This window comes from Eupeodes corollae, chromosome 1 (genome assembly GCF_945859685.1).
Source record: "Eupeodes corollae chromosome 1, idEupCoro1.1, whole genome shotgun sequence".
In the NCBI taxonomy this organism is placed as follows: Eukaryota; Metazoa; Arthropoda; class Insecta; order Diptera; family Syrphidae; genus Eupeodes; species Eupeodes corollae.
In genome coordinates, this window is record NC_079147.1 from 270,562,037 (window position 1) to 270,584,104 (window position 22,068).

At 33.6% G+C, this 22,068-nt stretch overlaps 1 long non-coding RNA gene across 1 annotated transcript; it reads right to left on the reverse strand.

Moving 5' to 3' along the window:
- Positions 1-5,504: 5,504 nt before the first annotated feature.
- Positions 5,505-6,733, reverse strand: LOC129942071 (uncharacterized). Its single transcript, XR_008780969.1, has 3 exons — positions 6,657-6,733; positions 6,221-6,437; positions 5,505-6,156 (listed from the first exon to the last, which is right to left on the reverse strand). It is a non-coding gene; the product is annotated as an uncharacterized LOC129942071 (long non-coding RNA).
- Positions 6,734-22,068: the final 15,335 nt, after the last annotated feature.

Sequence of the window (22,068 nt, forward strand, 5' to 3'; positions counted from 1 at the left end):
AAAGTAATCATTTACCAATGTGAATCAAAAAGGAAGTGGGTTTAACTTTTTTTTTCTATATTTTATAACATTCTTCAATTTCCATACAAAATATACAACTTATTTTCAATATTCCCTAAGTCAAATAATAAAATAAACATAGGAAGCATTTTTGACGAACTGGATTGAGTCAAAGTGCTCCAGAGATTTCAATAAAATATTTATTCTGTAAAATACTTGCAACACCTGTCAAAAAAATAATACATAGAACTTCATATATCACATCATAATGTATCGAGATACCTACTATAATATTTCATATCAAAGTCAACATCTGCAACTTATTAGGTATCAATCCTTAGACTTTTATCATGGCACACATCAAAATAAATTCTTTCGCAACATCATCAGAAAAATAAGAAAATAAAAACATTATGCAACATCTGACTTCAACCATCATGCAACTTATTCACTTCGAGATTTATTTTCACATGCTTGACATTTCAAGACGTTACAAAATATTTGAAGCATTTTTGTTTTTTCATTTATGAGCACAGGTACAGGTTCATATAAATTGTGAGACGCTATCAGGGGTTGTGAAGTTAAATTATTATTATTTTACGATCTCAAAAAGACGACTTAACAACACTTCTGGGAGCATAATAAAAGTCACAAACCGACCAGCACTTTTTTTTCAAAATATACAAACCTTCATTTACATTTATTTATTTTAACCCTTACACATAATTTAACTTGAAAATTACTACCGCTTATAATTTTATGGTTTAATTTAACTTTTATCATTAAAAAAGTGTCATAAAAATCCAGAGCAAAAGCGTTGAAGATGCACTTCTTCTCGTAAGTTCAACACGGCATTGGTGGCGGCGATGGTGTGGCACCTAAGATGTAACTTCACTCCAAAAAAGAAAACCTTTATTTGTAGATTTTTATAACAAAAAATAATTAAAATTTCCAGGATCATAAAATAAGGATCTCAATAAAATTGTTTAATTTGTCTGCTTTTTTGATGAATTTATAAACAAGAACAAGAAAAAACAACAACAACAGCAAAAATCACTCTCATTTGCATACTAAATGAGCCGTTTTTTTGTTTGTTGTTAATTCGAAAGGAGTTTTCGAAATTTTAAGGATACGGTTCTTGATTCCCTTGAATCCCTTTGATCGTTATGGTATACTTATGCAATGTACGCTACGCAACTATTACGCTATAAAAGTGGGGTAAAAGTTAAAAGTCTTATATAGAAACTATAAAATTAAGTTGTTACGCCCAAGTGAGATAATTACACATACGACAAAAACACGTAACTTCAAAGTCACAAAATTGTTTAGAATTTTCAAATAGTTTTCCTTCGGTTCTGCCAACGTCAAAGTGGAAGAAGTGAAAGAAGTTGAAAATAGTGGTTAGATGTTATTTATGCGACAAAATGAAAATTTCATCAAATTTGCGGTTTGCCACTTGCGATTATAGAGCCATTATTGCAATTAGAACTAAAGAACAGACGTCATGCAAGCTTGAAAATTATTCTAAGGCAAAAGCAATCGATTTGGAAGGCTATTAAATGAGCAGAAAAAACATAATAAATTCGTAGGTGTAATGATGTGGCCGTTGAGTTCGCCTTTTTTGGAATTTAATGGGCGGTTAGCTGATTTGATGGTGAATGGAACTCTGTTTAACCACATATATGGTGTCGAGTTTTCTTTTCGTATAAGTATTGCTCATAAAGAATTCATGATTGAAAACTTCAATTATGTTGGAACTACATTTTTAGCCATTTCCGTTAGATAAATGAAGCATTTAACTGCGAAATTTTTGAATGTATTTTTAAGCTTAGAAAATAACTGCCCCAAACGCCTTAGAATTATACTTACTTACTTAGGTCCAAAGATTCTATAGGTTCCTGACCTGTCCTTCTATGAAGGATTTGTGCGAAACAGTCGTAGTTTTGTTCTTAAGCTAATAGAGTTTTTCCTCCAAATTTTGGACAGCATATTGAACGCCACTTTTCCTTTGCCGATGCTTCAGATGACGTCTTGCTCGGTTCCGTCTTTGATGGAGACGATACATACAAGGTATTGAAAGCGAGGAAATATTTACTTGAGAGGATGGTTTGGTTCCGTGGCTGATAATTTCTGTTTTGCCGGAATTAATTTGCCGGTCCACAACTTTTGCATCTCTCTCCATACTTGTTGTCATTTGATGGAGATCCATGGCCCTATGAAAGAGTTATCAAACATCGTCCGCGTAATCCAAGTGCTTTAAATAGGATGTCAAAGTCCATTGGATCCCTCCATTACCTGACAAAGCTGCGCGCAGTACTTTACTTATCACCAAAAAAAAAAATATTGGCGAAAGAATACAGCCCTGTCTGACTCCGATACGGATTCAAAATCATCTGACAACCTACCATCGGGCAAAACGTGACACTTGTTTTCATCATATGTTGCTTTAATAATAGCAATTAGTTTTTCTGGGATGCCTCTCTTCCCCAAAGCTAACCAATGGCACTCCCTGTTAACACTATCAAAGGCCTTCTCAAAGTCTATGAACAGCAGGTGTAGTGGGGCAACGCACTGTTCCATAATTCCATCAAGTCCTACCACTTTGTAGTTCTTAAGTGCTTTAATTGCAGCAATGATTTCATCTTTACTGGGTGGTGCGATGCGGATTTGGGGATTAGTTTGTTCGGGCGCTTTAGAAAGCATCGGCTTCACGTTGTTTTTAAGCACTCGGTTTAAATGCGAGAAAATGTGTTCTTTCCATCTTCTGACTTCCTTGCCCACCGAACTTAGTAAGGTACCGTCTACTTCTTTCACCAGGTGCTGCTTTAAGCTGTGTGCACCGGTCAGCTCTTTGGTTATGGTTATTTTGTAAACGGTCCTGCTGTCGCATCTGTTTACAATTTCAGAGGACTTTGTTCAAAATTGTCGAATGCCATTGTTTAAGATGTTCGAATATTTCTGACAATGTTCATGTATAACTTTTAAGGTTTCCGCGGTTGTTTTCATGTAAAATTTTTAAATACTCGGATTAGTAGCGTTATAAATATAAATACTAAGCGAGTTCAATTAAGTACTCATCGCGAACTTTTCGCTCCAAATTGCATTGAGCGTAGTCACCGGGTTTCTTGTAAATGCATTTTATGAACCCCATGCCGTTGCGTCGGTAAAATTTTACATCTTATTTTCGAGCAGTGCTTGGTCTTGGTCACGATCTACATGGATAATTTACAGGTTCGTTTCTTGAAGGTTGCATATTTGACCGTCTTTTTGGAATCATTTCTTCTGTAAATGATTTGCAATGACATGAGAGAAAAAACAGGAACTGCCATAATGTAAATATTTGATCGACTGTGGACTTTCCTGGTCTAAAAATACACTGATAAGGAACTATCAGGTAGTTGACGATGGGCTTTAGGCATTCACATATTACGGCAGAGAAGATTTTATAGGCGATGTTAAGTTAAGTTACTGATACTTCTTTAGTTGGTGCAGTTTAGAGGGTCTCCTTTTTTCAGGATCGGGCAAACAACACTGTGGTTCCATTCATCGGGCATGCTTTCTTCGCACCATATCTTACAGATAAGTTGGTGCATGCAGCTGCTTTAAAGAGCTCGGCATTCAAGCCATCTGCTCCAGCGACTTTATTAGACTTCACCTTAGATATGGCAATCTTTACTTTGTCTACGTCGGGAGGACGGGATTGTTAGTTTTCGTCGTCTATGTTGAATGGATCATCATTCTTCCTGACAGCGGTATTCGGTTCGTCGTCACCGTTATACAGTCTGCAGAATAGGTCCTTCCATATCCTAAGCATTGACTGCGGTACCACTATAATTTTTCCACTTTCGTCTTTGCAGCCTTCGGTTCTAGGTTTATGTACCTGTGAATTTCGTTTCACCTATTCATAAAACTTTCGAACTTCATTTCTGCTTTAAAACCTCTTATGCGCTATCTTTTTCCTTCTGAGAAGTTGGAGTTCCTCTCGCCTCTTCTGCTCATAGAGCTCATAAGCAGCTCTGGTCCTTTAATGCAGCGCCGCTTTGCGTGCCTGTTGTTTGGCTGCATTTGCCTGCCGACATTCCTCATCAAACCAGGGGTTCCTTGTTGGAGGCAGCTTGAAACCCAGCACATCAGCGGCGGTTTCTCTGATTGCATCTTGGCATTGTTGCCACTGGTTTTCGATACATTGTGTGGGCGGCAGAGAACTTTGAGAGAGGTTACTTGTAACTCGGTCAGAAAAGGATTTGGCGATTGTAGCCGTTCAACGTTGTACCTTCTCCCAGCACCTCCCGTCGATTGCAATATGGTCAATCTGGTTGACGGTAGATTGATCTGGAGGAGTCCAAGTTCCTTTGTGTTTGTTAAGGTGTGGAAAACATGTACTGGCTGCCATGACGTTTCGCCCCGCAGCAAAATCTATAAGCCTGAATCTGTTGTCGGAAGTGTTGTAGTGCAGGCTGTTCTTCCCGATTATTCCACCAAAAATGTCTTCCCTTCCTAGCTTGGCATTAAAATCGCCCAGGACAATTTTGGTATCGTAGCTAGGACACTGCTCATATGTTTTGTCTAAGAGCTCGAAGAACATACCTTTGGTGTTGTCGTCTTTCTATTCTGTTAGAGCGTGCGCGCATATCAGGCTAATGTTTCCGAATTTAGCCTTGATGCGTATGGTCATGAGGCGCTCATTGATGCTCAAGACTTCTTGCTTAAGTCTGGCTCCAATGACGAAGCCGCATATAAATAAGCGCTGTTGGTTTTCGTGGTAGCAGTCACCATCACGGTTGCCAGTTTGGTCTTTTACGACCAAATTTGGTCATTATTTTCTTACTTGGTCGCATGGTCATTTTTTTTTTCATTTGGTCCTTTTTTCTAAGAAATTGAAAAAAAAATAACTTGACTCTATTTCTTTCATATTTTCAAAAATGAAAGCATACCTTAATTGCTTTTCATCTAATATAAACGGAGCATAATTGAACGCACCCCATAAAAAATACATGAAACACGATCATTGAATGCACACACTGAATGCATTCATTTCACAATTTATTGACAGATGGCTCAACATTTTAAAATCGCATACCTAAACAAACCTGTAAGCTGTAAAGTACTTTGTGTGCAGCTCTTTCTCGTTTTTTCCAACAAATAAGTAATGGATAGGTAAGTAATAATATTTTAAATAATAATTATCTCGTCATATCTGTAAAACTTAAATAACATCTAGGTATGTTATTACAAAGCCAAGGACTGAGTCGGCAGTAGAAAGTTCCACAAATGCAGATGAGCCGTCATCTTCAAGCAATTGGTATTTTTCACTCATGAAATTACAATTACCTATGTATAATTTCTTAGTGATCAAAATGTGGACCAAAAAAAACACGAAGCGGAGAGAAAATTTAGACAGGAATGGCTACAAAAATTCAATTGGCTTAACCATAAAGCTGACAAAAGCTTTTGTGCTGCTTGTGACAAAATTTTAACCAACCATTTAGGTCACTTAAAACAACATAAAAGAAAAGAAAGCCATATCAAAAACATGGAAAAAAAAGAAATCAAATACAAATTGATTCGTGCTTGCAGCGGGACAAGTCGAGTTTTGAAAAAAAAAGTTTATTGGGCTGAGCTCACGCTCGTCCATTTTTTAATAACTCACAATCTCCCATTTTTATTAATGGATTTTTTACCAAATCTGATAAAAGAATGCTGTCCCGATTCGGAAATTGCAAAATCAATCAAGTTCGGACGAGCGAAAGCAACTCAACTTGCAGAGACGCTAGGAACAAAAGCGAAGCAGAAAATAGTTTCAGAGCTGCAAACTACTAAATTTTCCTTAATAACAGACGAGACGACTGATATTTCATTCAGAAAGTCTTTAGTTTTAGTTGTAAGGTATGTCGACAAGAATTCCAAAATTATTAAAGATAGATTTTTGGGTTTGATTGAACTTATAAAATGTGACGCTGAAACCATTTACAACAGCATTAAGACATTTTTTTCTGAAAATGATATTCCATTTGAAAATTTAATTGGACTGTCAACTGACGGTGCAAGTGTTATGGCCGGTGAGGTGAATGGTCTGCAAGCCAAGCTTAAGAGCAACTCCAATATGTTTTTTCTTAAATGCACTTGTCATTCGTTGCATCTATGCTCTACCTATGCCTGTAAAAAAATTCCCAATGAAGTTGAAAAACTTTGTCGTAACATCTATACATTTTTTGCTTACAGTGCTAATCGTATCAATAACTTTAAAGAATTTCAAGACTATTGTGCAGTACCACCGCACAAAATATTAGGTATTTCGTTGACAAGATGGCTCTCCTTAGAAAACGTTATAAATCGAGTGGTGGAACAGTGGACCGCACTTCAATTATATTTTCTTTCGTGCTATTTGGAAATTAGCGGAATAAAATCATACGATTTAGCGAATTCAATGGGAAAATCTGAAACGAAAGTTTATTTTCTTTTTTTATCATACATTTTAAAAATAATAAGCAATTTAAATAAAGAATTTCAATCGGAAAGTGTTCGCTTGCCATATCTACATGGCCAAATAGAAACAACAGTCAAACTTATTTTAAGTAATTTTGTAAATAACAACTACATTAAAAGTATAAACTGTTGGTCAGAATTTAATTTAGAAAATAGACAGAATTACTTACCTATTACAGATGTTTTTCTGGGAAGCAAAGCCGAGGATTATATCAAAAAATCAAACCTCTCAAATTTTGATAGGAATATTAGGAATGAGATAAAAACAAACGCTTTGAATTTTTATTTAGAACTTTTAAAACAATTGCTACTAAGATTTGATCTGAGTAATAATGATTTAAAAAACTTGTCTATAATAACTCCGAGAAGTGTTTTGTCGGATTCTGATGTGCCACTATTACCTTTAATGAACAGTTTTTCTTACTTGGTTCAGGGTGATCCAGAAGATTTGGTCATGGAGTGGAAAATGCTAAGATTTTCTAATGATCATAATCTTAGGGAAATAATGGACATATCAGAATTTTGGCAAAAGGTCAGTTATCTTCAAAATGGTTTAAATGAATATTGTTTTAAAAATTTAAGTAATTTCGTTTATAACTTGATGTCACTTCCTCATAGCTCGGCTGCTGCTGAGAGAAAATTTTTTGAATTAAGTTTGATAAAAACCAAATTAAGAAACAGGCTTAATTTTGATGCCATCAATAATATAATGCTGGCAAAAGAGCTTCAAGATGTTAAAAATAACCACAGCGTTTGGTCTGCAAAAACATGTTTTTAATTAATTACATACAAGTTTTATTTAGCGAAAATATGCAATCTCTTATCATAATGTGAACATATTGTGATTTTAATTTTAAATTATGTAAGAAGTAACTATTTATTTTGTATTACTTATTTATTTTAGTTAATCTAATTAAGTTAAGTTTGTGAGGTACATACTCGTGAATTATTTTTGTACCTACCTGTTTTTTATTGTTTAGTTTTTTTTTTGTTTTTTAATTCCTACTAATAACTAAAAATAATATGTGATATATGTATTGTGTAATATGTATTTATGTACATACAATATGAAAAAATAAATGTGATGAATTAATTGTTCTGTTAAAAAAAAACTATTCTAGACTTATTTATTTTGGTCATTTTTTGGTACGATTGGTCATTTTTATTTTCAGCTTTGGTCATGTAATTTTTTTTCAAGTGGCAACCGTGGTCACCATAGTAATTATCGCAGTTTTTCATCCTCTTTTTGCCCGGTCCATCCCATCGTATTTCCTGGATTGCGGTGATGTCTGCTTTATAGCAGTCTAGGGCCTCCGCTTATTCTTCGGCAGCACGTGGTCTGTCAAGGGAACTAACATTCCACGTGCATATCCGAAGTCGGTCATTTGAACATCTATTGGTGTTGTATATGTCCGTTATTTTCTGCCTTAAAAGGAAATGAAGTGAAAACTGGAGCAATGGAATATGTCCACTCCATTCAGGTCAGCTTCAAGAAGATGATGATGATTTATATTTTTCTTTCAAAAACCTACATTTAGCACACTTAGCATATTTATTGAATCAAACTGAGTTTTTCTTCTTGTTTTATTTTTCTTGACGTTGAAGTTTAACTGTACAATAATTTATTGGAAATGGTTTACAAATTCAATAATTAGTTCAATAGTCAATTTCAAAACAAATATGTCACATATCTTAGTTTTTCTGTGGTTTAGCTTAATAAACGTTAGTTTGTAGACATTTTGTAAAATATCGAAGAGAAGACAAAATTTGAGTTGTATTATCGAAAATGTTCCAATGTGTAATCCTCGTTTCTATCGAAATAAATTTTAAAAACCTAAAACATAGTTTTTATAATATGACGGGTAGGTGGTTATATGTGTTTCAAACGGTAAGGCAGTGTAAAATGTTTGCTGCGTTTTATTTCCAGAAATGAGCATTATCACCAATGAAACATGTAGGTTATCGTGCGCAAATAAAACGATTTAGAATGTAGATCCAAGAATTAAGACTTTCATACTGCTATCTATTTTCCCTTGTGTTTGTTTACTTTTCAAACATTTCTTGCCTCTTTTCTTTCAACTACAATCCACACTACCTTACCATTTAAAACACAAAATAGCCATCTACCTGTCATAATGACAACTATTTTGTAGTATTCTGATATTGACCCAGATAGAAACAAGATTCACAATTTATTGTTGTATTACGTGTTAATAGATAATTCACAGGGATGGTTTTCGTTAATAAACCAACATTGTAAACGATTTGGTAAAATGTTGAACCCATTTTTATCTCTTAACAATTTGATAAAGGTTAAAATCACGGAATGGCTACTTATTAATTTTTAGCAATTTGCTACATCCATATGACATCTGTACAATTATTCTTATAAAAGTATTGGATGGACTGGCCCAGTCAACAATTATTAATTCCAATTAATAGGTCTGTTTAAGCGTATTTGCTTTGTTTATTTTCACGAACTGTCACTTTTTAGACATGTGTGATTTTTTTAATATAAGGCAATTACCAACTTACTATTAAGAAAAACGAAAAGAAAAGTTTTAATTCCATTAGTAAAATGTTGAATATTTAGCAAATTGCTAACTAGTAAATTGAACCCTTAACAATTGGTTGTTTTAAATAGTACAATTGTCTTTTAATAAATATCAAAGAATCTCTTTTTTGAAAATTCAAACCCACCATTAGTTATTTTATTTCCCTCACATATTTTGAGTGGCAATGAACATTTACAACATCGGAAGGAAAACGATGAATTGAAAACGCAACTACATACTGTCAAAATTATATTCAGGTGCATCGAAGAAAGACCAAAAGAAGAATCATAAATACATATTAATACCTCAATGCTTACTTTATTAAAAATATCAAAAAAAAAATAAATCACTGATTGTGTGGTTTTTATATTAAAATAAGAGTTCACTTAAATCCATTAACCATATCCATTCCATTTAAAAAAAATAATAATAATAAAAACCAAATTTTAACAGACTTCATAACCAAAGTGACATAAGTACATTAAAATGTAGCCAAATATATGATTGAAAGTACATTAATTTATTATACACCAAACCGAACCATCATCAACCACGCTACCAAATCCACAAGTGAGTGGTTTTCATTTAAATATTTAAGTAGCAATACAAATGGTTTGTTGTTCTTGTTAAAATTGCATTACAAACTCAAATACAAGAAGAATACAAATTTAACAAAACAAAATTTAACCAAAACCATTGTATTTACATATGTACACTGTACATATTCATAATCAGTACACAGTACATAAAATATAGATTGGATATTCAAATCCAATTATACGTATCGACACACCAAATTGAACACATTGGTAAATAACCATCATATAAATTCGTAGGTACGAGTACTGTAGGTTTATGTAATGTTTACAGAAAATATGAATATTGACAGGATTGTCAATTCAAGTAATCTATACCACCCACTTTTTGTGTTCACTTAACTTCCTGACTGTGAGGGACACATAGGAAGCCGAAAATGCCACAACCAAAACCTTTTGGTCCTTTTCATCAACCACATCCATGAAACATGGTAAAGTCCATTATATCGCCCAGGATATAAGATGAGCACTTACAATGTTGTTTAACCCAATAACGGTTAATATGCTCGTTTTGCACACGTTATATGATACCTGCCAAAGTTACATACATACACATATGCATTATTATATGGTGTTACAAAAGATAGGTTCACCATCACCATTATCCTGGTAAAGTGGGTGCATTGGGAGGTTACTTTATAATGATTACTATTGCCAACTTAGATTATTCAAATGAAATTCATCCTTAACCTCATTTAATTGTCATTATACTTTACTCTAAGCTGCTACTTCACTCTGTTTAAAGTTTGACATTTGACACTATTAAAATGACATAAAGAATCATACAAAACATTTTTGCTTTGACAGTTTCTTTATGCGTTAAACGTCAAATCAGAGCATAACATCCCTGAAATCTCTGCAAAGCTGAGGAAATTGCACTATCTATAGTTTTTTCTTAATTTCAAGATTAAATGGCACAAAGTTGTAAAAAAACCTACTGGAAAGTTCTTAACATTTTACTAAGTAGCAATTTTTCAATACTTAGCTATTTACTAAGGGTCTCCAAAATTATAAACCTTAGTTTTCCTTTTTCTAACTAGTAAATTCCTAATTCCCTACTTTTGAAAACTGGCATCCGAACATGTCTAAGAGTGACAGTTCGTAAAAACAAAGCAAACAAGCTTAAACTGACCTATTAATTTGCAATTTGCAATTGTAGAGTAGACTATTTAATAAACTGCTCTTATAAGTATAATTGTGCAAATGTCAGATGTCAAATGGATTTGTCAAATTACTAAAAGTAAAAGTAGCCATTCCATGATTTTAACTTTACCCAATTGTTAAGAGATAGTTAGATATTAAAATCATTTAAAAGTAGGTAAATCATATTTTAAACTTATTAAATAGCTAAAAATGGCTTTGACATTTTACTAAATCGTTTGAAATTTAGCGCCACTAGATCAATCACAATACAAGTCCTTAAGTCTTTGATTAACAATTGGTATTCAATTCAAGTTTTTCTTCAACAGGAAGTTAATCGCTACTTTGAAGAAGTCACTGACTTTTAGGCAATTACATACTTTGATGTTTAAATCATTTAGAAGAACTTTCATTATGTCAGATTTGATAATTTAAAGGATCTTTTTTCTCAAAAATAATGTGGCAACATTGTTGGAAATATTACAACGACGATGCACCAAAGTGCAGTTGATAGGTATAATTAAAACAAACTTGTGTATGCTAACTTCATTTACTGTGATGGTTTTGCATTAATGGATGTTTAATTTATATGCAACTTTGTCCCTTTTCAAACGGAATAATGTGTTCGCACCCATAGTGCTTATGGTGTCGAACACAGTTCCTATACCGTACGAACAATAAAAAAAGGATATTCCTCATTCAGTCTATGTCCCTTACGGCAAACTTCTAACCATGTATATATTGTATATGTAGGACTTGATACAGGACTCTCTATCGAATGAATGTTCAACATGTGCGAGAATAGAAGTTATAGAAGAGGTTTTAATAATTCTACCACATAGACTAGGCTACCTCTACTACTCTGAGGTCCTTTTGGACAAATGGAAGGACATGATGTCCAGATATAGAGTAGAAGGCATAGTAGAGAGAGAGAAAGACTTCATTGTAAAGTGATTAATCCAGCAGACCATTAATACGGTCTGCTATGGTATGGTCGGCTATATGATGGCCTGTCTGAAGTACCCTCGATGGGTATAGCTATTTCGATCGACCAACCGAACCGGCCGCCTGGGCGACCACCCAACACAAAAAGGATATGTGGAAAATTGAAATTTGAAATCTGTCATGGGCACGTATTTGCACCTTCAATTAAAGTCCCTAACAAGGTTATTACTTTGGCTGATGTAAAAAATACTCAACCAGAACAGAACACGCACATATGTAGATTCTGTTATCCTGGCAAAACTGTTTTTTTAGCCTTATATCACGCGGATATTGTAAATAGCATAAAGGGACAGAAGAATATACGACTAGGACAAGGACATCAGGATTGATAATAATTTGATCTGAGGGATTGGTTAGTTAAAATCTGTTTCATATACCAAATTGACTTAATTGATGGCTTTTATTGGAAATTGATTGGTTTTGTTCAGCATTATATGCCCTGGAGGTTAATTCTTTTGAAAAGTACTTAGAAAATGAGTTGAAATTAAAAACATGATAGGAGACAGGATTTTTGATGATTTGGTGGCTTTTTTTTACTTTAGAAGACTTTTGTCAATTCAATGAGAGTTAGTTGACAATTTTTGACCTTTGTAGAACTTATTAGGATATTAGTTTTAGAGTGCGTGAAGTTAGCCCCCTTTTTTTGTTTTCTTATTTTTGAAAGTGGTTCCCGGTTTTGTTTTTGGGATTTTAGACCAATTTTTTGAAAATGGATTTTAAAAGTGATTTGTGATTTTAGTAATTTTGGATTTTTTGTAAATTTTTCATACTAAAAATTAATTTTAAAACACTAATCTCTGCCAAAATTAAGATCCCTTGAACAATTGGGAACAAGTTTTGGAATTTTGAATTTCAGAAAGGGGACCAAAGTACGGTTAACGGAATGGCAAAGTAAGTGCTATATAGACTTAAAATCTTTATTGTTTTGTTTAAAACAATTTGATCTGTGTGATTATGGGTATACAATAGAGTAATTCATTTCAGCAAAAAAAAATTTGTCTCGGTGCTCAAGCAAAATATTAATTTACTTATAGAAAACAATTCTCACCAAAGTAGATCTCTTAATATCAATTTCAGTACTTACAATTTAAAATTAAAGTTTTCCCATTTAAAATGCATGTACAAAAAATGCTTTTTTTCAAAGTTCTAATTCTCACTCACTTTTTACAATATTGTCAACCGGTTTAATGGACCTTATAGGAAATTTCACGCTTTTTAAAATTGCTGAAGTGTTTTTTTGTGTAACTCGTACTGGTTCGAATCAGCTCTTTTTTCTCCGAACTTTTTGCGAATTGCTCAAAAAAATTGGAAAAAAAGCTATTTATTCAAAAAATTGCACTTTGGTGAATCCTATTAGCGAACCAGTGTGAGTTACACAAAACACACTTAAGCAATTTTAAAGAGAAAATTGTTTTAATAAAAGTTTTCAATCAAATAGTTTTTTCTTTAACACGATATCTTCGTTTGAGGTCTATAAAGTTATTCAAGCTTTGGATAATTCGTTTTCTATTACGTCAAATAGTTACTATAACATCTTTTTCAAAAAAGTTGGCCATAATGTGGTTGACATTTTAACTCATTTATTTAACAAAAGTAGTGTTCAACTTGATTTCCCACAAAGTTTGAAAGCAGCTGAAGTAATTCCTATATTTATGAACGGTGATAAAAAATGTATAAATAACTATATAACCAGTTTCTCAAACATTTTTGATAAAGTCATCTAGTGTAGATTAGTCAGTTATCTTGAAAAAATAATTTTTTTCAGCTCAAATCAGTATTGGAAGCAAAAGGTTAAGGTATAGTTGGTCATTTCAGAGAAACTAGAAGTATTAATATAAGAGTTCCTCAAGGTTCATTGTTAGGTCCAATTTCAGTCCTTATCTATATCAATAGTGTATTTAGTCTTAACTTAAAAGGAAAAGTAAGTGGCTTTGCTAATGACATAGCTTGTGTTTATTCTAGTCCTACAATCTTAGATTTAATTTCGGATATCAATTTCGACTTGGAGTTATTCAGACATTGAGACAAGAGTTATGCTTTAGATATGAATCCTCCACTTCTTATTCAGCACAGCATAGACTGTAGAAGATTCTCACTAAGTAGCTTATCTTGCTGCGTCTCTAATAGTGTCCCAACAAATGAAGTGGATGTTGTTTGATCTCCTAAATATTTTCGTATCGAACCTATAGCTGAATATAAATATCCTGGTCTGATAATTGATAATAAAATTAACTGGAAAGTGTACACCTTACCTTTAAAAAAATATTTGTTGTCAACCACTTATGTCATGTTTCACTTGAGAAACCTTTGTTGCAAGGAACTTATGGAGATCATTAATTATGGACTAGATCAATCAAAAATTCAATATGGAATAATATGTTGGGGTGGTACTTACAAAAACTATATACAACCTTTGTTAGTTACTCAAAAGCATATTTTAAGGACCATCTGGAAGAAGAAGAGACTTGAACACAATTTTTCGTTGTTTGTTAGATCTGGTAATCTCCCCCTTAAACACCTCTATTTTTATAAGGCATTAAAAACAAAATTTCTGTAGAAGTGATTATCTTCTAAGCCACAATACTCCAGCTTACACGTTACGGAGTAGGGATAGGAATCTTGCTATCGTTCCTGTGCACAATACTAATTGATTTTTCAACTTTTATTCCTCAGTAGCACCTACTCGTAGACTATTCAATACATTACCCCCGGAATTACGTAGCATTCGATCAACTCTATTATTCAAGAAAAAAATTAAAAAATGACTTTTTAACTTCGATTTTGATACAGTCTTTAACATTATCAAAATATTGGTTTAAACTTAAAGTAATTTGAATCATTTCATCCACTTACAAAAAAAAATTAAGATATTATTTTCTCGATAAATATTCCTTTGAAACTTTCGACGCTTGTCGTTAGACAACAGATCGTGCCTTTACCTTTTCTTACTTATTTTCAAGTGAAAAACACTTAAAAAATGTTTATATTGTAAATATTATTATGTATTGTTAAATTCATAAATGTCTTAAATTATTATATTTTTTATTTTAAATAACTGTAAAAGAAGAAGAAAAATAATTTGAATTCAATTGAATTGAATTGAATCTTTTCAAAACTTTGAGATATTGGCTTCAAAATAATTTTTCATATAGTCAATATTGTTTTAAACATTCGGTAAGATTTTGAAAAAAATCGAATTGATAGATTTTTAACGAAAAATCAATATCTTCTTAAAAATTTGAGGCTTCAAATATTTTATAAAAACATCCGACATTCAGTAATTTTTTTTAATCTCCAAAAATTAGTACGCAAATTTAGTAAAAATTGATGTTCGGTTCTTAATATTTCGAACAATAGAATTTATTGACTTTAAATTAATTTTATTCGTCCAATTTGTATTTGTTTATATAAGAAATAAATAGAAATAGAATAAGACACATTTTGACAGGAACCGGAAGAAAACGTATTTGACTTGCAACATTTTTTGAACTTTTCATTTTTTGAAAAGGAGAGCTTAAATAATGCTTACAAAATTAAAAGACATGAAGAGTTTTTTGAAAGTTCGATTATTAGCGTAAACAGTTGTTTATTAGCCAAGTTTTATTATGTAAGCTTTTAAAAAAAAATTGGGTGGACGTATTTTTAAATAGTGGTCTAGAATGTTTTCGAATTTTGTCCATATCTCTTGAAATTTTGATAATAGATGTCTAAAAATTTGGAACAATGTTAAGAACATCGAACAAAAGCAGCTTTTCTGGTCTAAAAAAGGGGGGCTAACTTCACGCACTCCAGTTTTAACCTATTGAAAAATGTTTAAGTTCAGGGCCGGCCCAGCCAAACTTGCGCGCTGTGCAAGATGAGTAGAAAGCGCGCCTTTTTTATATTGGTAAAAATTTATGTTTGATTCTCGATATTTCGTGAATAAATGACGGTATTGATTTCAAAACTATTTCATCATATTCAAAAAATTTTTGTTGGCACATAATATTTAGTTATGTTTTAGAAAAATTTAACAAAAATTTAACGACTCAAGATTTAGGAGAATAAAGAAAGATATTGACGAAGAGCATATGGTTTTCCAACGAGAGGTTTCATATTGGTATTAAAGAAACAAGTTTTTGATAAGAGAAATATGGGAATCTTGTTTAATTCTATTGTTAGTAATAGAGAAGTACTCACTTGTCAATTGTCAAAGAATGACAGCCTTAAAAGTGACAGCTGCCCCTATGACAGCCTATTGAAAATTAAACCTCCTATTGGGAAACCCTTTATGCATGAAATTTATTATAGACCCTTATGATATTCACAATCCCATTGCTTAAAGCCATCAGGGAAAAATGTTGGGGTTAAATATTATTCAAGAAATTTTTTAACTTTTAGTTTGAAGTTGACACTGATTTTGAATTAAAATACATAAAACGTTCAGAAATTATGGAAGAAACAAACAGAAACAATTTGTCAGAGGTCAAGAAATGTTTAAACATTTTTAACTTTATCCATAGCATTTCACTAAATTACGTCCCTGAAGAGCATGAATTTTCTTTGATGTCTTTCTTAGGTCTCTATAGTGCGATCCATTTGTTTTTTTTTTTATATTCATTATTTTCATGACGAAGCCTTTCGAAAATCATCAGACAAGAAAACATAAAATCTAATCAATAGTTTTATTTTATGTACAATTTGTCGATTTAAATTGATGATTTAAGTTTGACACTCACACAATTTATGGCCTCAGTTAATCCCACCAGTAATACATCAGCAATGTAATCAAGACACCTATAAACAAGAAAACACAAACACTTCAACTTCCTTCCTTCCTTTTATATTTTATGTTATATATGTACTCGGTATTTTATCCTGCAGGTGAGTTTGGTATAATTTATGGGTGGTTAGGTCACATCAAGCACAAAATTACTTGTCCTCTTTTGAGTTACCAAAACACAAAGCATCTTATAGTTATTCTCATCGTCCGGCCCGACGAGCTACGACCGACGTCTCGTCTATACCCCAAAAGGATATATGCGTCTAAATACACTTTTCAAGGACCCATTTAAGGACTATCAGTAGGTATACAAGGTATGTTTTTATATAAACTTGTACCATCAGAGCATTGGACAATGAAGAAAGTAAGTATTCCATAAGGAAAGTTTGTACAAAAGATGCCAAACACTTTCACTCAAATCCATCTTATTCAAAAGGACTTTTCTTCCTTTTCTTTGTACGAGTATAAGCAAACCTATTTGCCTTTACATTGCAGGTTAGGGCGTTCATGGTCGACAAAGCCGTCGTCGTCTTCGTCTTCGTTGGTCGTGTCAGTGGTGAGATTGCCTTAATTCTTGTGTTCATCCCTCGTCTTTAAGAAAATTACATTTGAACTTTTCATCCTCCCACATATATCCTGAGAAGTTGGGTGGCTAAGCTATATAAGGTCACTGTATATATTCCTTGTATAATTTCTTTTTGATCGAGGGTCAGTGAATAAGCAATGGACATTTTTATAAGTGGAGAACTTTCAAAATGACTTACTATACAAAAGTACGAATGAGTTGATACATTGTAAAGAAAAAAAATAAAATAAATTTTGAAAGTCCTTCGAGGGTTGACAAAACTCTAAAAGAGAAAATGACGATAAAGACGAAGACGAAGACAGACGTTTTGGTCAATTTACTTTGCCACCTTTTCAAGACAAAATAGCAAATAGAAAAGGCATTTATATGGAAGTGCGGAATAGACTATTTGTTATTGGCACTTAAGGATCTGTTTGAATTTTAATAAATTATAAATCTTTGATGGATTGGGGATTACTTTTAGGTTTATTTCCTCTTTATGAGTTTATGTGTGTTGGAGGATATTTTAAAGGATTACGAAGCAAGTTTTTGACAATGAGAAATGTGTTATTAATGATTATTTGATTTTATGCATGCATTAATGTAGGTATATTAAAGAAAATTTATTAGAAGTAAATATCTTTTGATTATATGTCTCATTATGCTGACAAAGGTTAGGCTTAGGTATGAAACTATTAAGTTAGTTTTTTTGTCTGTTGTAATTTTACTTAATTTAAACCTAAAAGAAAGTATGAGTGCCGAGTGACTATAGCCTTGGTGTGCCTCAAGGTTCCGTTTTGACTCCAAATCTTGTCCTTATAGTCATAAAAATACCTTTGTCTGACACTTTTTAACCTTCACATTTTACTGACGAAATTTTTATGTTTGATTTAGGTTTAAAGCTTTTCCTGGGGGGGTAGCAAACGAGAGAGGGGGAGATATTTTTCCATTCCTCTGCTTCTCCTTTCTACCAGACGGCATCAAAGGAATTTTCAAGATGGAATCAACGGTGGCGTCCACAGTCCCATTTAGATTGAACTACTAAGTGAACACCTTCTAGGGATATTACTACACATTAGGAGCTCAGACATGTTAGGAGCGGTTATGCCGGCTCTTGCCCTGGGATTTCAAATCAAGGAACTGGCCCTTCATGTTCAATTTCATTCTTCAGGGTGATTTCCTGTCCAAGTTAAGAAAAACTAGCTGCGAAGCACCAAGAAGCTGAGAATACGGATGGAACTTCAGATGTGCACGTGGAATGTTAGGTCCCTCAATAGACAACGTGCAGCCTAAGAATAAGTGGAAGCCCTAGACTATAAAGCAAATATAACTGCGATACAGTTAATACGATGGATGGGCCGAGCAAAGAAAAGATGAATAACTGCTATTTTGTCTATGGTGACTTCTACCGTGAAAACCAATTATTTGGACGCGGCTTATTGATTGGAGCCAGACTTAACAACAAGTCTTTAGCAATAGGTTCATCAACGAGAGCCTCATGATCGTCCACATCAAGGCCACAGAAGACATTTTCTTTGAGCTCTTAGACAAAAGCATATGAGTAGTGTACTAGCTATGACAAGAGAGAAGAGAGGAGCACTAACTTCTTAGAAGAAAAAAGAGAGAGCATGAGAAGCGTGCGGTCGACGATCTTAAGGGTACTTAAAGCAGAAATGAAGTTCCAAAGTCTTATGAGCAGGTGAAACGAAATTTACAATTTACATTAACCTCAAACTTGAATGATGCAAAGACTAAACATCTTAGTGGAACATCAAAGTGGAACAGCAGTCAATGCAGAGGATATGGAAGGACCATTTCTTCAGACTGTATAATGGCGACGATCCATTTAATACAGACGACGACAAAAGCTAACAATCCGGTCTTCCCGACTTAGACGAAGTAAAGATTGCCATAGCTGAAGTCTAACAAAGCCTCTGGAAACATTGGACGGCTTGAATTCTGGCTCTTTATAGAGCAGCTGGATGTAATTTGGTTAGGAGCATTCACCAGCTTATCTTTTATAGCATGCCCGAAAGATGGAACATCAGTATTGTTTGCCCGATCCTGAAAAAAGGAGACCCTCTAAACTGCACCAACTATAGAGGAATCAGTCTACTTAACATCGCTTGCAAAATCTTTTCTGCCGTTATATGTAAACGCCTTAAGCTCATCGTCAAAAACCAGTGCTTATCAGTGCTGTCTTAGACCAGGAAAGTCTACAGTCGGACAAATTCATTCAACATTTCGACTGAAAAACCCAAGAACAACAAATCGACACCCACTCTTCATCGATTTCAAGGCCTTATATGACAGCATCTACACGGACGAGGTCTAAGGGGTATGTCTAATTTTGGCATCCCTGTTAAACTCCTCCGTTTGTTCAGGATGACCATGGAGAATTCTCGCTAATCCATAAGGGTTGGAAACAAATTAACCGTACATTTCGGTCAAAAAGGCTTTAGACAAGGTGGCTTTAATGCGATTCCTTTCTAGAGGCACTACCTTTTAAGTCTGTCCAATTATACTGGCATACGCTGCTGACATTGACATAATCGGAAGAATTCAGTGTGATGTCAATGGGGCTTTTGTGAGTATTGAGATAGGGGCAGGAAAAACGAGGCTTTATAATTGTCAGTAAGGAACAAAGTATGTAGTGCCACCAATACAATCGTTGAAATTTCGGATTATTCTAAGGGAAACCGCTTATTGAAAAATCGAAATGTTCAAATTTGATCATTTAAAATTCATTCCGTTTACAGTTTCATAAGGGAGAGGAAAGTAAAGCAGACATTTTTGAATTTTTGTTTAAAATATGTAGTTGAATTGAGATAAAATGAAACGTCAAAATGAGTTTTCTAAAAAAAGAACAATGTGAACAACACACAAAAATTAAACAGAGAACGCAAACTGACGCACAGAACGAAAAAAGTCATCCTATTGACTATTTTGGTACAACTGCGGTAGTCAATAGGACAACTGCGGTAGTCAATATGACAACTCCGGTAGTAAATACGACAACTCCGGTAGTCCATATGACAACTATGGCATAGTCAATATGACAACTGCGGTAGTCAATATGACAACTGCGGTAGTCAATATGACAACTATGGTATAGGCAATACGACAACTGCGATAGTCAATATGACAACTGCGGTAGTCAATACGACAACTTCGGTTGCCAATATGGCAACTGTGGTAGTCAATACGACAACTGCGGTAGTCAATATGACAACTATGGTATAGTCCATATGACAACTGCGGTAGTCAATACGACAACTTCGGTTGTCAATATGGCAACTGTGGTAGTCAATACGACAACTGCGGTAGTCAATACGAAAACTACGGTAGTCCATATGACAACTCCGGTAGTCCATATGACAACTATGGTATAGTCCATATGACAACTGCGGTAGTCAATACGACAACTTCGGTGGTCAATATGACAACTACGGTAATCAATACGGCAATTTCGGTTGTCAATATGACAACTATGGTAGTCAATACGACAACTGCGGTAGTCAATACGACAACTGCGGTAGTCAATACGACAACTGGGGTAGTCAATATGAGAACTGCGGTTGTCAGTATGTCAACCATAGTTGAAAACAGATACTTGGAAAACTTAAACGTCTATTTGTATATAACGTACCAGTTTGTGTCTTGAGTTTTTTATAAAAGGGCCATTTTTTAAATATTTCGCTTTGTTTGACGGAGTTAATTGGATACAGGACGCCCACAAACTATAGAATTATTCGACCGATAAATTGTCACACTTTTTTTCGGTATCTGTCTCTGAATCTAAAATTGTAAGTTTAATTTTTTAATAAAATGTCATAGGTTTTTTGTATTATAATTAAACAGTTTTGAATCAAAATTTAAACCAATTTTTAATTTTAAAGCATTTGCAAACTCAAGTACATCACAAAAAGCTAGTTCGTAGTTGTTTGTACTTACGGAATGATTTTTTCGTTTTCTGTTAAATGACGTTGTTGTTGTTAAAAGCAATAATTTCTTTTGTAAAACTCCATTAAATGCTTTCCTCTGTTTTTTCCTTGAGGATTGTGAACAAGCTGATTAAGCTTTTAGCTCTGGTGATTAAGATGGCGATGATGTCGAAAGGCTAAGAGTTGACGACATTGAGGAAGGATGTGTTTGGCCTAAGTGCATAATATGACCCTGGAAATGAAAAAAAATAACGGTAAATTTCTGTATTTCGCAGTTCTTAACGAATTTATTTATTTTGTATGTAAACTTGTAGAGGGTGATTAAATTATAAGGGCCGATGTGTTATGCGAACCACACTTAAACGTCACAGTTTTTTTTGTCTGCATTCCATTTGACATTTCTCAATTTTAGACTAACTCAATTTGGACAATGGAAAGATACACAATCGCGCAAACCATTAAGTTAATCAGACTTATTTTGAAAATGGACGTTCAAATCAATTGATATTTTTGGTCAACTTAATCGTCCAAATGCTTGCGAGGAATTGACAAATTCTCCAAGAGTAATCCTTGTCATGAAAAGTGCTTTCTCAAATTTGCCGTTCGGATTCGGCTTAAAGCTGTAGGTCCCTTTTATCCCTGACAACAGTATACTCGCACACAGGAATGGTTGAGAGTTGTCAGTCACTAGGCCCTAGTTCTCAAACGGACTGTTGCCCCACCAAATTTAATTTATTTTATTTTTTAATCGTCCAAATGTGCGTACAATCGGAAAAATCTTGCAAAAATTTGATCAAACCGAGTCTGTATAAGAAAATAAATAAATAATAAAATAAATAAATAAATAAGAAAAAGAGCCGTGAAGCTTGATTTGAAGTTTCTTGACTGCTATTGTGAGTTAACAATAACATTTTTTTTGACAGGTTTTAGTGAAACGTCAAACTGATTGAAAAACAAAAATAATTATCAAATGGGAACTGAATCATTGTATTAAGTGGCTAAGATAAAATAAGTC